At 37.9% G+C, this 15,482-nt stretch overlaps 1 non-coding gene across 1 annotated transcript; it reads left to right on the forward strand.

Annotated features, from left to right (window-relative positions):
* The first annotated feature begins 14,992 nt into the window (after positions 1 to 14,992).
* Positions 14,993 to 15,100, forward strand: LOC112765562 (small nucleolar RNA R71). Its single transcript, XR_003183827.1, has one exon. It is a non-coding gene; the product is annotated as a small nucleolar RNA R71 (small nucleolar RNA).
* The last annotated feature ends 382 nt before the right edge of the window (positions 15,101 to 15,482 follow it).

A 15,482-nucleotide genomic window follows, 5' to 3' on the forward strand; every position in this document is an offset into this window, starting at 1 on the left:
TTGTTGGTACACAATGTATGTCTGGTTCAACTGACGGATCATCTAATTGAATGTGTGGATATCCAGGAAATCTCTACCTCATGTCTCTGATGCTACTACTCTCACTCAGTGACAGATCCAGAAAATTTTATTAATGGAGACAAAATATACATAACATGATAATTATTTTTATAATTATATTTATTATTATGAAATATAATTAATTTTCAAATTATCTTACAAATAAATTAGAACATAAAATAATCATTTAAACAATAATCTATTAATAATTCAACATCACAAAATTAAAATTAAAATTAAAATCAAACTCACTAACGACTCTCAAGTGCAGTTAACTTCACATGAATGATTTGATTGATTTGACCATATTTTTATCTAACGACTCTTAGTTATCAACTTTACGTAAAGTTAACTGCTCCGGAGTTTCCACCTTAATATATTTAAACGGAAGATATTACTTTTAGAAATGGAGGCAACAATCACGCATTCACACAGTCATTGGAGCAAAACAACGTTTAGAAGAAGAAATGGATGACAACATTAGATATTTAGATTACTTGAACAATTTTTAAACCAGGAGAAAGAGAGTTAGAGTGAAAAAAGAGTTGAGTGGAAATAATGCTTTGAGAACTTGAAATGATTCAAATTTATTATGTTATTATTATTAGTTTTTTTAATTATTTATTTAATTATTTTTATTAAATAGTTAATATAATATTTTATAATATAATAAAGTCATTTAATTTCTTTTCTTTTTTTGTATATAGATATTGTGAACCAAGAAAATAAATAAAGTAGATAGGGTCAAATTTACTTACATTGTGGGGAGAAAGAAATATTTTTACTATATACTATATATAAAATTTTTTAAATTCAGTGGGGGCACTTGCCTTCACACTGGCCAATATAAATCCGTCCCTGCTCTCGCTCCTCTCGCTCCTATTAGTAACAGATCTGTTGCTGCAGGTGTTGCTTCATTTGCTGTGTCAGCTCCTGGTTGAGCAACGTAACCTGCTCCCTAAAGTTTGTCCTTGCTGGTCCGTTGCTAGTGGAGAAGTCATCAACATCCAAGAATAGTATGGGTAAGTAATGGAAGATACATGTCCCACCTCGTAGACCCTACCTTTTTTGCAACTGCTGACCTTTTCGGTTCGAATCTCATCCTTAGAAATCGAGTAGCGACTCTGAACTGCCCTCATCAAATTGTGTGAGTTCTTCTCCTAGTCCTTCAACAACTCCTCCTCAAAGAGATGTTGAAAAAATAATTATCATCAAGTTATATTTATTAAATTAAATACATATATACATAAAGCTAACATTCAACAAAACTTAATTATGTCAAGCTCCTTAAGCATTAGTCGACCCACTTCGAGTGGTCCTCCTTCTTAGTGTGGGTCCCTTTGAACACCTCGCTCTGACAGGGCGTGTAACCCAGCTCAGCCTCTTTTCCAAAGGAATAATTGATCAACGAGATTTTATATATGTAAGTAATATTGTGTACTATTGTTAAAATGTTAACGCATACGATCTTCTTGGTTGTGGCCTCATAGGTGGTCGATCCACTGGTATACACCTATCTTCCGATGGTAGATGCTTAACTAGACCGTGCCTTGTCCCTAGTTTCTCGATAGTCCTCCAAGGCCCAATACTCCCTGATAGATGTTTCAAACATAATTAAGTATATATGCAATTGAACATTTAAATTCAATGGAACTAAAGTTGGGTAAATATAAAAGGTACCCGTCTTTTCCATCCCATCTGAGCTTGATATGGTCATCAGCAAGAGTAGATTTCCTATTCTTTTATGTATGTGATCGTGGAATCTGTGGTTGAGACATCTTATCCTGCAGACACTACGATTGTTGTTGAGGATGAGGCTAAGGCTCTGTCTACGGGTGAGTCTCAGTCAGAGGTTGCAGTTGAAATTGAGGCTGGGATTGCCAAGGCTAGCCCAGGGGCTATTGAGGCTGAGTTTGAAGCTAGCAACAAGTCCCAGGCATTGGAATCATAGGCTGCCTTTAGTTTTGAAGACAGGACAATGAGACATGGACATAGAGACACAAAATCGTGTTTGGCAGATGAGACCTGGACATAGATATTATGTTCTGGACACTGAATTAGTATATTTTGTGTCCTTTCTGACAGGAAAGACACAAAGATACTTTACAGAGATACAACTTATTTTTTATTTTTTTCCTCTTATTATAACTATTAAATTTTCATAATTATATTTTTTATCATTTTATTTTTTATTCTAACTTTTACATAAAGAAAAAAATAAAGGTAAATTAGACTTTTTTTTATTATTTATTCTATCTTATATTCAGTTTACCACCAAACAAAATACAAAAATACTAATTTTTGTGTCTACGTCTTTTATATCCTATTCTTAGTGTCTTGTTTGTTTTCAAAACCAAATGTAGCCATAGTGATCTGTGGTAACCCATGAGAGACTTCCGCTTAGGACTTGGGTGAAAGAGTTATAGCAGCCATAGGGTGGCACGTGAGGATGTGTCACCTAATTGAAGCGGCACACCCGTGTTCCTCTTTGGCCACCCCCAACGACCACCACCACTACCCCTGCCACCTACACCTTAACCTTACCTTGCATCTTTCGCCATGTTTCCTATTCCAAAGAAAATTAGAAACACAATCAATGATAGATGCATATTCTCATAATTATTAGAAGATATAACAAGATACATAAACAAAATATGGAAGCCTAAGAATTTATACACATACATTATTAAACACATTATTTTTACTCGGATGGATCAAACAACTGAGATGTAGAAATTGTCATTATCATCATCAAACTCATCGTCATCATCCATATTCCATATTAGTTGATTTGGGAGGTCAACTATCTCAACCTCTCCAGATGGTGAAGCTAATAATTGTGGAATTTCAGTTTCAGACACAATTCTAACAAAGTTTAAGTTTTGATTTTGGAATTGTTCTTCTTACACCTCATCATCAAAAGATTCAATCATGCCTCTTGGTTTGTATTTTATTACAGCTCTTTAATTGGATCTAGACCTATCAAGGTATTGCCTGTAGTAAACCAGACAAGCATTATGTGCGAGAATGAAGGGAACATACCACTCATACTTCCTACTATGGCTCATCTTGATAATTTTATATACTTCATGCATGAGAGTACCTCGAGGTCTTGTAGGATCATACCATTTATATTTAAGTAAAGCCACTCATTTGATAGGTTCACTTGGATACTCCAGTTCGAAAATTTCATTTAATGTATAAAACCAATCACATTTACCTTGTCTCATATCATCTTTAAGAAAAATGCTTTGGTTGTAGGTTAATCTTCCCTAAGAATGCTAGGGTGTGTGAAATTTGATTCTATTAACTTTCATCATAATCCAACTAGTGTAATGTCTATGGGGTCCCCATGCTAGATTCTGCATATGAGGACATGTTATTCCATTGGTAGGATCATGAACCTAGCATTAGCATCAATTAGTAATTGTGGATATAATTTAAACATTAAATTTTCAAATGTGCATTAAATTAACTTTACATATGATTAAAACTATGATGGTAATTATTACATGTTTTTAATGTCGACTACCAACTCATACAATCTCCTTATTTCATCCACTTCAGCAAAATTCAACAGAATTTGAAGATGAACTAAATTTAAATCTTCAAAGGTTAGCCATCTATTCTCTTTGCCCCAACAATACCAAGTTGGTTAAAGATGGATAATATTGGTTTAAAGGAGCTCTCGCCACCTTCATCATTACGACCCACTCTTGTACAACTGGATTGGACATGGGTATCAAAGTAGTAGGGAAAAAATAAGTGGTCTCTTTATATAGATATGCCTCACAAATGGATCCTTCCACCCTAGTCCCATTATCGACGATCCTCTTATAAACACTAATTTGACGCTCAAACAATATCCACTGATACTGTTGATGCACCACTATTTTATGGCACATCTTGTGCTTAATTGAGTGGATTTTATCCACTAATCTCACACTTATTCATAGAAATCACATGTTTTACATTTTCTTCCTTATTTTGTGATATGATTGAAAACATGCTTCCTTGGCCTTAGATTTACTATTTTTAATCCTCTCTTATTACCATTTGATGCCTTGATATGTGAGTGTTTTCAGAGATTACAGGACAGGAATGGCTTAGAGGATGGAAATGAAACATGCAAAAGTGGAAGGAATACAAGAAGCTAAAGGAACTGCAAAGTTGTCAACCCTGACCTCTTCACACTCAAACGGTCATAACTTGAGCTATAGAGGTCCAAATGAGGTGGTTTCAGTTGCGTTAGAAAGCTAACATCCGGGGCTTCGCAATGATATATAATTTGCTATGTTTTAATGTTGTTAGGCAATACACACGCATGGATCACGTGTACACGTGACCTGGCAAAAGCTCAATCCATGCGTACGCTTGGACGATGCATACACGTGACAAAGACACGTGCTGGACGTATCAAAAATTGCGGGGGGCGATTTTTGGGCTGTTTTTGACTCAGGTTTTTGCCCAAAAAACATAGATTATAGGCTACAGAGTGGGAGAATCCATTCATTCATCATACACTTCTCATCATTCACACAATTTAGGTTTTAGATGTAGTTTTTAGAGAGAGAGGCTCTCTCTTCTCTCTTTCTCCTCTCTCTAGGTTTTAGGATTTAAGATTTCTCTTCTTCTCTTATTGATCACTCATTGTTATTATTTTAGTTTGTGAACTTTTGATGTTAGATTCAATTTCCATATTAATGCAATTGATTGTTTGGATTTCATTATCTCTTATTGCTTTTCTATATTTTTATGTTATGCCCTCCAAGTACCTGACAAAATGCTTAGAAGGAAGTTAGAGTAGGATTTTATGTTCTTGGCTTGGTTAAGTAATTGGTAACACTTGAGTTATCAAACTCCTTTGTTGATTGATAATTGAAAGTTGCTGGTTGATTTGGATTCCACTAAAGCTAGTCTTTCCTTAGGAGTGGACTAGGACTTGAGGAGTCAAATTGATTAGTCCACTTGACTTTCCTTCATTCGTTGAGGGTTAACTAAGTGGGTGCAATGAATGATTCTCATCACAATTGATAAGGATAACTAGGATAGAATTTCCAGTTCTCATACCTTGCCAAGAGCTTTTCCAGTCATTTGATTTTCATTACCATTTACTATTCTTGTTTTCTATTCAAAACCCCAAAACACACTTTTCCATAACCAATTATAAGCACACCTTCCTGCAATTTCTTGAGAGATGACCCGAGGTTTAAATACTTCGGTTTATTTTTATTGGGTTTGGTTTAGTGACAAATAAGTTTTTTGTACGAAAGGATTCTTTGTTGGTTCAGAAACTATACTTACAACGGGAATATATTATTGTGAATTCTTTACTAGCAAAAATATGTTCGTCAACTGCATAGAACCACACATCCGTGTCTCATATTCCAAGTGAATTAGAAGATGTTCCATGACATTAAAGAAGGCATGAGGAAAGATTCTTTCTATCTTACAAAGGATGAGTGGAATGTTTTATTTCCCAACAAGAAGATTCTCTACCGAAAGTGTTGGTGAACATAAACTCTAAAGAATTAACTCAACTCTATCAATCGCATCCGAACATGATTGGGTAATTCTCTCAATGCATTTGGTATTAAGCATTCCATTAACATATGGCAATTATGATTTTTTTTCACACCATGAAGTTTCCCTTGTATGACATTAGCACACTTATAAGGTTGGAAGCACACTTATCTAGCAATCCTTAACTCTTGTAATCATTGACAAATGTTTTATCTTTGCTCTAAGGTTAGCACATAACACCTGATAAACCACTATTTTATGGTTTATATTGTGCTAACTTGAGTGGTTTTTATCAGCTTTTCACCCACTTATTCATATGATTTGCATGGTTTTACAATTCCTTCCTGGATTTATTCTATGATTGAAAACTTGCCTCATAGAGATCTTTTTATTGTGTATTTTAATTCTCCTTTATACCATTTGATGTCGTGATCTGTGTGTTAAGTGTTTCAGGCTTCAAAGGGCGGGAATGGCTTAGAGAATAGAGAGAAAGCTTGCAAAAATGAAAGGAACAAAAGAAACCAAGGAGATGACCAGCGAACACCAACACGGACGCATCGCTCACACGACCGCGCGAAATGAAGAAAATTGCAGTGATGCGTTCGCGTGCCTGACACGAACGCGTGGATTGGAATCTGCACAAAAGATGCGAACGTGTGGACAACGCGTACGCGTGGCAAGGAAAATGCTGAATGACGCGTACGCGTGACCGACGCGTATGCGTGACAAGCGCGATCTGCAGAATTAACAGAAATCGCTGGGGGCGATTTCAGGCCACGTTTTGACCCAGTTTTCGGCCCAGAAACACAGAATAAAGCCAAGAAACATGCAGAGACCCAATACATACAATACGCAACATTCATAATTCATAATTTTAGGTTTAGATGTAGTTTTTAGAGAGAGGGGCTCTCTCCTCTCTCTTAGGTTTTAGGATTTAGGATTTCTTTTAGGATTAAGATTTTTTCTTCTCAATTTCCAGGTTCAATATTCCTTTTATTTATTTTCCCAATTTAATTTATGAATTTCCATGTTAGATTTGATTTCTTTTATTAATGCAATTTGAGGTATTTCAGATTTATGATTTTTATTTAGCTTTTTTTATTCTTGGTTTTAACTGATGAATTGATAAATTGGAGACACTTGAGTTATTAAACTCCTTGTTGATTGAAAATTGGAATTCTTTGTTGATTGATTTGAATTCCAATAACTCTAGTCTTTTCTTAGGAATTGACTAGGACCTGAGGAATCAAATTGATTCATCCACTTAACTTACATTCATAGTTAAAGGTTAATAAGGTGGGAGCAAAATCCAATTCTCATCATAATTGATAAGGATAACAAGGATAGGACGTCCAGTTTTCATATCTTGTCAAGAGTTTTTCTAGTTATTAATTTATTTTTCTTGTAATTTATTTTCCCTGTTCAATCAGAAAACCAAAAAATACTGTTTTCCATAACCAATAATAAATCATACTTCCCTGGAATTGCTTGAGAAGACGACCCGAGGTTTGGATACTTTGGTTATAAATTTTATTGGGTTTTGTTACTTGTGACAACCAAACTTTTGTGCGAAAGAATTCTCTGTTGGTTTAGAAACTATACTTACAAAGCGATTATATTCTTGTGAATTTCTTTACCGATAGAAATCCGCTCGTCAAAATGGCGCCGTTGCTGGGGAATCGCAAATGTGTGCCTTATTATTGGTTATTGTAAATATTTTTTTTTACTTGTTTATTTGTCTTTATTTTTTGTTTTTAATTTTTATTAGCTACTATGAGTTCTCACCCCTATCGCTTTGAGTTTGGTTCCAACATTGCTGTGAGGAATGAAAATTATAATAGGAACATGCATCAAGGTCAAAACAATCAGAGATGGAAGGAGCCACGAGGATCTGATCAAATTTTTCGGCAACAACACCTTCCAAAGTACCATGGACAACGTCCATCCTACAATGCATGCCAAGACAATAGTTATGGTGGACCCTTTCGTGACAACCAACACCCACCAAATTACTATGGTCAAGAGACATTTCGAGGTGCATACCAAGATGATAGATATGGTAGACCCCCTTGTAGTTACCAACAAGCCCCATCATACGTTTATGAACCACCTCTTCAACATAGCTTTAAACCACCATACTCACAAGCCCCCTACCACCATTCACCTCCATATGACCCTAACCCATATCCACCATACCAACCACCTTATGAGCCATACATAGAACCACCACCTCAATATACAACATGTCTATATCCATCAATCCAAGAGCACTATGATCCAACTTATGATAGCCGAGCGCAACAAGAATCAAAGGATCGTCTCAAAGAAATAGTGGAAAAATTTTATGTAACTCTTCATCAACTAGAGCAAGCAATCAATCGATTACCTTCCCGACGTTCAGACACTCAAGGAACCCCCATGGCTTCATGTCGAGAATATACTGAAGAGCGCAACATGAAGGAGAAGCTAGAAACTCCGATGGACAGTGAGCAGCATGACTTTGTATTAGAACAATTGGAGAAAGCCGTAATCGTTGAAGAGGAAGAAATCGTCGAATACTTAGGAGATACGGAACCTACATGGCAAACTCACATCATAGAGCCCCCTTCTAAGGAGTTTGAATTTGATGTTGAGGAGGGTGTACAACCTCCAAGGCATATCATGGTTGAAGACTTTGAAGGGGACGATCAAGAGATGGATTCAATCATCAATGAATTCTTATCTATATTTGAATCCTCTCCCATTGGACTAGGCATAGAGATTAAAGAAGAAGAAGCACAACCTCCCATGCCCTTGGTGAACAATGAAGAAGAGATCGAATTGGAAGAAGCTACCAAGAGGAAGATGTTGATATTGAAGAAGCTTGCAAAGAGGTAGAAATTGTCAAGGAAGGACCCAAGGGAATGGAGCTGGAAATCACCTTACCACAGTTGTTGGAGACCTCTTCCCCGAAGCCATCACCATCTATTCCTTCACTCAAGTGGGTAAATCTTTCATCTCTAAGCTTAATTAGCTCAATTGAATATTGGTGCACGAAATTGTGATCTCAATGGTGCCAACAACTTGGTATGCACAATTGTAATATCACTCTTCTTCACAACTTCGCACAACTAACCAGCAAGTGCACTGGGTCATCCAAGTAATAAACCTTATGTGAGTAAGGGTCGATCCCACGGAGATTGTCGGCTTGAAGCACGCTATGGTCATCTTGTAAATCTCAGTCAGGCGGATTCTAATGGTTATAATGGTTTTCGAATATAAAGATAAATAAAGCATAAAATAGAGATAGAGATACTTATGTAAATCATTGGTGGGAATTTCAGATAAGTTTATGGAGATGCTTTATCCCTCTTGAATCTCTGCTTTCCTACTGCCTTCATCCAATCCTTCATACTCCTTTCCATGGCAAGATGTATGTTGGGTTTCACCGTTGTCAATGTCTACCTCTCGTCCTCTCAGTGAAAATGGTCTAAATGCGCTGTCACAGCATGGCTAATCATCTATCGGTTCTCGATCATGTTGGAATAGAATCCAGCGATTCTTTTGCGTCTGTCACTATGCCCAACACTCGCAAGTTTGAAGCTCGTCACAGTCATCCCATCTCAGATCCTACTCGGAATACCACAGACAAGGTTTAGACTTTTCGGATCTTAGGAATCGCCGCCAATAATTCTAGCTTATACCACGAAGACTCTGATCTTTCGGAATGGAGGCTAAGAGATACACACTCGATCTAAGGTAGAACGGAAGTGGTTGTCAGGCACGCGTTCATAGGTGAGAATGCTGATGAGTGTCACGGATCAACACATTCATCATGTTGAAGTGCAGTGAATATCTTAGAATAAGAATAAGCTAAATTGAATAGAAGAACAATAGTAATTGCATTAATACTCGAGGAACAGCAGAGCTCCATACCTTAATTTATGGTGTGTAGAAACTCCACCGTTGAAAATACATAAGAATAAGGTCTAGGCATGGCCGAATGGCCAGCCTCCCCAAATAGCATGTGAATTCGAAAATAGGGAAAAAGACCCCAGTCAAAAAGACTCGGTCTAAGTACTAGACGTCCAAAGATCAAAATACAATAGTAAAAAGTCCTATTTATACTATACTAGCTACTAGGGTTACAGAGATAAGTAATTGATGTAGAAATCTACTTCCAGGGCCCACTTGGTGTGTGCTTGGGCTGAGCTTGAGCTTTACACGAGCAGAGGCTTCTCTTGGGTTTAAACACCAAGTTGTAATGTGTTTTTGGCGTTTAACTCTTGTTTGTGACGTGTTTCTGGCGTTTTACTCCAGAATGCAGCATGGAGCTGGCATTAAACGCCAGTTTTCGTCATCTAAACTCGAATAAAGTATAAACTACTATATATTGTTGGAAAGCCCTGGATGTCTACTTTCCAACGCAATTTAGAGCGCACCATTTGAAGTTTTGTAGCTCCAGAAAATTCATTTCGAGTGCAGGGAGGTCAGAATCCAACAGCACCTGTAGTCCTTTTTCAGCCTCCTATCAAATTTTTGCTCAGGTCCCTCAATTTCAGCTAGAAAATACCTGAAATCACAGAAAAATACACAAACTCATAGTAAAGTCTAGAAATGTAAATTTTGCATAAAAACTAATAAAAACATCCCTAAAAATAGCGAGATCCTACTAAAAACTACCTAAAAACAATGCCAAAAAGCATATAAATTATCCACTCATCACAACACCAAACTTAAATTGTTGCTTGTCCCCAAGCAACTGAAAATCAAATAGGATAAAAAGAAGAGAATATACTGTAAATCTCAAAAGATCAATGAATATTAGTTCTAATTAGATGAGCGGGACTTGTAGCTTTTTGCTTCTGAACAGTTTTGGCATCTCACTTTATCCTTAGAAGTTTAGAATGATTGGCATCCATAGGAACTCAGAGTTTAGATAGTGTTATTGATTCTCCTAGTTAAGTATGTTGATTCTTGAACACAGCTACTTTTATGAGTCTTGGTCGTGGCCCTAAGCACTTTATTTTCCAGTATTACCACCGGATACATAAATGCCACAGACACATGACTGGGTGAACCTTTTCAGATTGTGACTCAGCTTTGCTAAAGTCCCTAGTTAGAGGTGTCCAGAGCTCTTAAGCACACTCTTTTTGCTTTGGATCACGACTTGAACCACTTAGTCTCAAGCTTTTCACTTGGACCTGCATGCCACAAGCACATGGTTAGGGACAGCTTGATTTAGCCGCTTAGGCCTAGATTTTATTTCCTTGGGCCCTCCTATCCATTGATGCTCAAAGTCTTGGATCCTTTTTACCCTTGCCTTTTGGTTTTAAGGCCCTCCTATCCTTTTTTTTGCAAGCTTCTTCTTTTTCACTGCTTTTTCTTGCTTCAAGAATCAATTTCATGATTTTTCAGATTATCAATAACATTTCTCTTTGTTCATTCTTTCAAGAGCCAACAATTTTAACATTCATAAACAACAAGATCAAAAATATGCACTGTTTAAGCATTCATTCAGAAAACAAAAAGTATTATCACTACATCAATATAATTAAACTAATTTCAAGGATGAATTTGAAGCTCATGTACTTCTTGTTCTTTTGTATTAAAAACATTTTTCATTTAAGAAAGGTGAAGGATTCATGGAATTATTCATAGCCTTAAGACATAGTTACTAAATACTAATGATCATGTAATAAAGACACAAAACATAGCCAAACATAGAGCTCAAAACCGAAAAACAGAGAAATAAGAACAAGGAAGTTAAGGAATGAGTCCACCTTAGTGAGGGTGGTGCCTTCTTCTTGAACGACCAATGGTGTCTTTGAGCTCCTCTATGTCTCTTCCTTGCCTTTGTTGCTCCTCCCTCATAGCTCTTTGATCTTCTCTAATCTCATTGAGAATAATGGAGTGCTCTTGGTGTTCCACCCTTAATTGGTTCATGTCATGACTCAATCCTTCTAGAGAAGTGTTGAGTTGTTCCCAATAGTTGTTTGGAGAAAAATGCATCCCTTGAGGCATCTCAGGGATTTCTTGATGATGAGCTTCCTCATTCGTCTCTTGAGATCCATGAATGGGCTCTCTTGTTTGCTCCATCCTCTTCTTAGTGATGGGTTTGTCCTCTTCAATGAGGATGTCTCCTTCTATGACAACTCCAGCTAAGTTGCATAGATGGCAAATGAGATGAAGAAAAGCTAGCCTTGCCAAGGTGGAGGGCTTTTCGGCTACTTTGTAGAGTTCTAGAGAGATGACTTTATGAATTTCTACTTCCTCTCCAATCATGATGCTATAGACCATGATGGCCAGATCCATAGTTACTTCGGATCGGTTGCTAGTGGGGATGATGAAGTGTTGGATGAACTCCAACCATCCTCTAGCCACAGGCTTAAGGTCCAGTCTTCTCAATTGAACCGGCTTGCCTTTTGAGTCTCTCTTCCATTGAGCTCCTTCCACACATATGTCCATGAGGACTTGGTCCAACCTTTGATTAAAGTTGACCCTTCTAGTGTAGGGGCATGCGTCTTCTTGCATCATAGGCAAGTTAAACGCCAACCTTACGTTCTTCGGACTGAAATCTAAGCATTTCTCCCGAACCATTGTAAGCCAATTATTTGGGTTTGGGTTCATGCTTTGATCATGGTTCCTAGTGATCCATGCGTTTGCATAGAACTCTTGAACCATTAAGATTATGACTTGTTGAATGGGATTAGAGAGAACTTCTCATCCTCTTCTTCTAATCTCTTGTCGGATCTCTGGATATTCGGCCTTTTTGAGCTTAAAAGGGACCTCAGGGATCACCTTTTTCTTGGCCACAACTTCATAGAAGTGGTCTTGATGGGCTTTTGAGATGAATCTCTCCATCTCCCATGACTCAGAGGTGGAAGCAATTGCTTTTCCTTTCCTCTTTTTTGAGGTTTCTGTGGCCTTAGGTGCCATCAATGGTTATGGAAAAACAAAAAAGCTATACTTTTACCACACCAAACTTAGAATGTTGCTCGCCCTCGAGCAAAAGAAGAAAGAATAGAAGAAGAAGAAGAAGATATAGAGGAGAGGAAGAGAGGTGTAGGTTTCGGCCAAGGGGAGAAGAGAGGGTAGTGTTGTGTGAAAATGAAGAAGGATGGAGGGGTTTATATAGTGGAGGGAGAGGAGTTGGGTTCGGTCATTTAGGGTGGGGTTTAGGTGGAAAAGAGATTTTGAATTTGAAGGTAGGTGGGGTTTATGGGGAAGAGTGCATGGATGTGATTGGTGAAGGGGTAATAGGAAGAGAGATTGAGGTGATTGATGAAGGTTATAGTGTTATTGGATTGTGTGAAGAAGAGAGAGGTGGGGTAGGTGGGGATCCTGTGGGGTCCACAGATCCTAAGGTGATCCTGCGGGGTCCATAGATCTTGAGGTGTTAAGGATTTCTCATTCCTGTACCTTTTAGGTGTGTAAAACGCCCTCTGTATGCAATCCTGGCGTTTAACGCCAGACTGCAGCTTGTTTCTGGCGTTAAATGCCAGACAGATGCTTGTTTCTGGCGTTTAAACGCCAGACAACTCTTCTTCCAAGGTGTGCTTTTTTTCTGCTATTTTTTAGTCTGTTTTTAATTTTTGTAATTTTTTTGTGACTCCACATGATCATAAACCTAATAAAACATAAAAGAGCAATAGAAATATAGATAATTAAAAATTGGGTTGCCTCCCAATAAGCACTTCTTTATTGTCAATAGCTTGATAGTGAGCTCTCATGGAGCTTCACAGATGTTCAGAGCATTGTTGGGACCTCCCAACACCAAACTTAGAGTTTAAATGTGGGGGTTCAACACTAAACTTAGAGTTTGGTTGTGGCCTCCCATCACCAAACTTAGAGTTTGATTGTGGGGGCTTTGCTTGACTCTGTATTGAGAGAAGCATTTTATGCTTCCTCTCCATGGTTGCAGAGGAAGATCCTTGAGCTTTAAACACAAGGTAGTCCCCATTCAATTGAAGGACTAGCTCTCCTCTGTCAACATCAATCACAGCTCCTGTTGTGGCTAGGAAGGGTCTTCCAAGGATGATGCATTCATCCGCATCCTTTCCAGTGTCTAGGATTATAAAATCAGCAGGGATGTAAAGGCCTTTAACCTTTACTAACACGTCCTCTACCAATCCATAAGCTTGTTTTATTGACTTGTCTGCCATCTCTAATGAGATTCTTGTAGCTTGCACCTCAAAGATCCCCAGTTTCTCCATTACAGAGAGTGGCATAAGATTTATACTTGACCCCAGGTCACACAGAGCCTTCTCAAAGGTCATGGTGCCTATGGTACAGGGTATTAAGAATTTACCAGGATCTTGTTTCTTTTGAGGTAAAGTTTGCTGAACCCATGTATTTAGTTCACTAATGAGCAAGGGAGGTTCATCTTTCCAAGTCTCATTACCAAACAACTTGGCATTCAGCTTCATGATGGCTCCAAGATATTGAGCAACTTACTCTTCAGTTACATCTTCATCCTTTTCAGAGGAAGAATAGTTCTCAGAGCTCATGAATGGCAGAAGGAAGTTTAATGGAATCTCTATGGTCTCTATATAAGCCTCATATTCCTTTAGGTCCTCAATAGGGAACTCCTTTCTCTCTGGGGGACATCTCATGAGGTCTTTTTCATTGGGATTCACGTCCTCCCCTTCCTCCTTGGATTCAGCCATTTTGATAATATCAATGGCCTTGCACTCTCTTTTTGGATTCTCTTCTGTATTTCTTAGGAGAGTACTAGGAGGAGTTTCAGTGATTTTCTTACTCAGCTGACCCACTTGTGCCTCCAAGTTTCTAATGGAGGACCTTGTTTCATTCATGAAACTTAAAGTGGCCTTAGATAGATCAGAGACTATGTTTGCTAAGCTAGAGGGACTCTGCTCAGAATTCTCTGTCTATTACTGAAAAGATGATGGAAAAGGCTTGCTATTGCTAAACCTGTTTCTTCCACCATTATTAAAGCCTTGTTGAGGCTTTTGTTGATCCTTCCATGAGAAATTTGGATTATTTCTCCATGAGGGATTATAGGTGTTTCCATAGGCTTCATCCATGTAATTCACCTCTGCCATTGCAGGGTTCTCAGGATCATAAGCTTCTTCTTCAGAAGATGCTTCTTTAGTACTGTTGGATGCATTTTGCAATCCATTCAGACTCTGAGAAATCATGTTGACTTGCTGAGTCAACATTTTGTTCTAAGACAATATAGCATTCAGAGCATCAATTTCAAGAACTCCCTTCCTCTGAGGTGTCCCATTATTCACAGGATTCCTTTCAGAAGTGTACATGAACTGGTTATTTGCAACCATGTCAATGAGTTCCTGAGCTTTTGCAGGCATTTTTTTAGGTGAATGGATCCACCTGCAAAATGGTCCAGTAACATCTTAGAGAACTCTGATAGACCATCATAGAATATATCCAAAATGGTCCACTCTAAAAGCATGTCAGAAGGACACTTTTTGGTCAACTGCTTGTATCTTTCCCAAGCTTCATAGAGGGATTCACCATCTTTTTGCTTGAAGGTCTGAATATCCACTCTAAGCTTGCTCAGCTTTTGAGGAGGAAAGAACTTGGCCAAGAAGGCTGTGACCAGCTTATCCCAAGAGTCCAGGCTATCTTTAGGTTGTGAGTCCAACCATGTTCTAGCTCTGTCTCTTACAGCAAAAGGGAAAAGCATGAGCCTGTAGACTTCAGAATTTACTCCATTAGTCTTAACAGTATCACAGATCTACAAGAACTCAGTTAAAAACTGAAAGGGATCTTCTGATGGAAGTTCATAAAACTTGCAGTTCTGTTACATTAGAGCAACTAGTTGAGGCTTCAACTCAAAATTATTTGCTCCAATGACAGGGATTGAGATGCTTCTTCCATAAAAATTGGAAGTAGGTGTAGTATAATCACCAAGCATCCTCCTTACGCCTCCACTA

The sequence above is a fragment of the Arachis hypogaea genome, chromosome 2 (genome assembly GCF_003086295.3).
Source record: "Arachis hypogaea cultivar Tifrunner chromosome 2, arahy.Tifrunner.gnm2.J5K5, whole genome shotgun sequence".
Taxonomy (NCBI): Eukaryota; Viridiplantae; Streptophyta; class Magnoliopsida; order Fabales; family Fabaceae; genus Arachis; species Arachis hypogaea.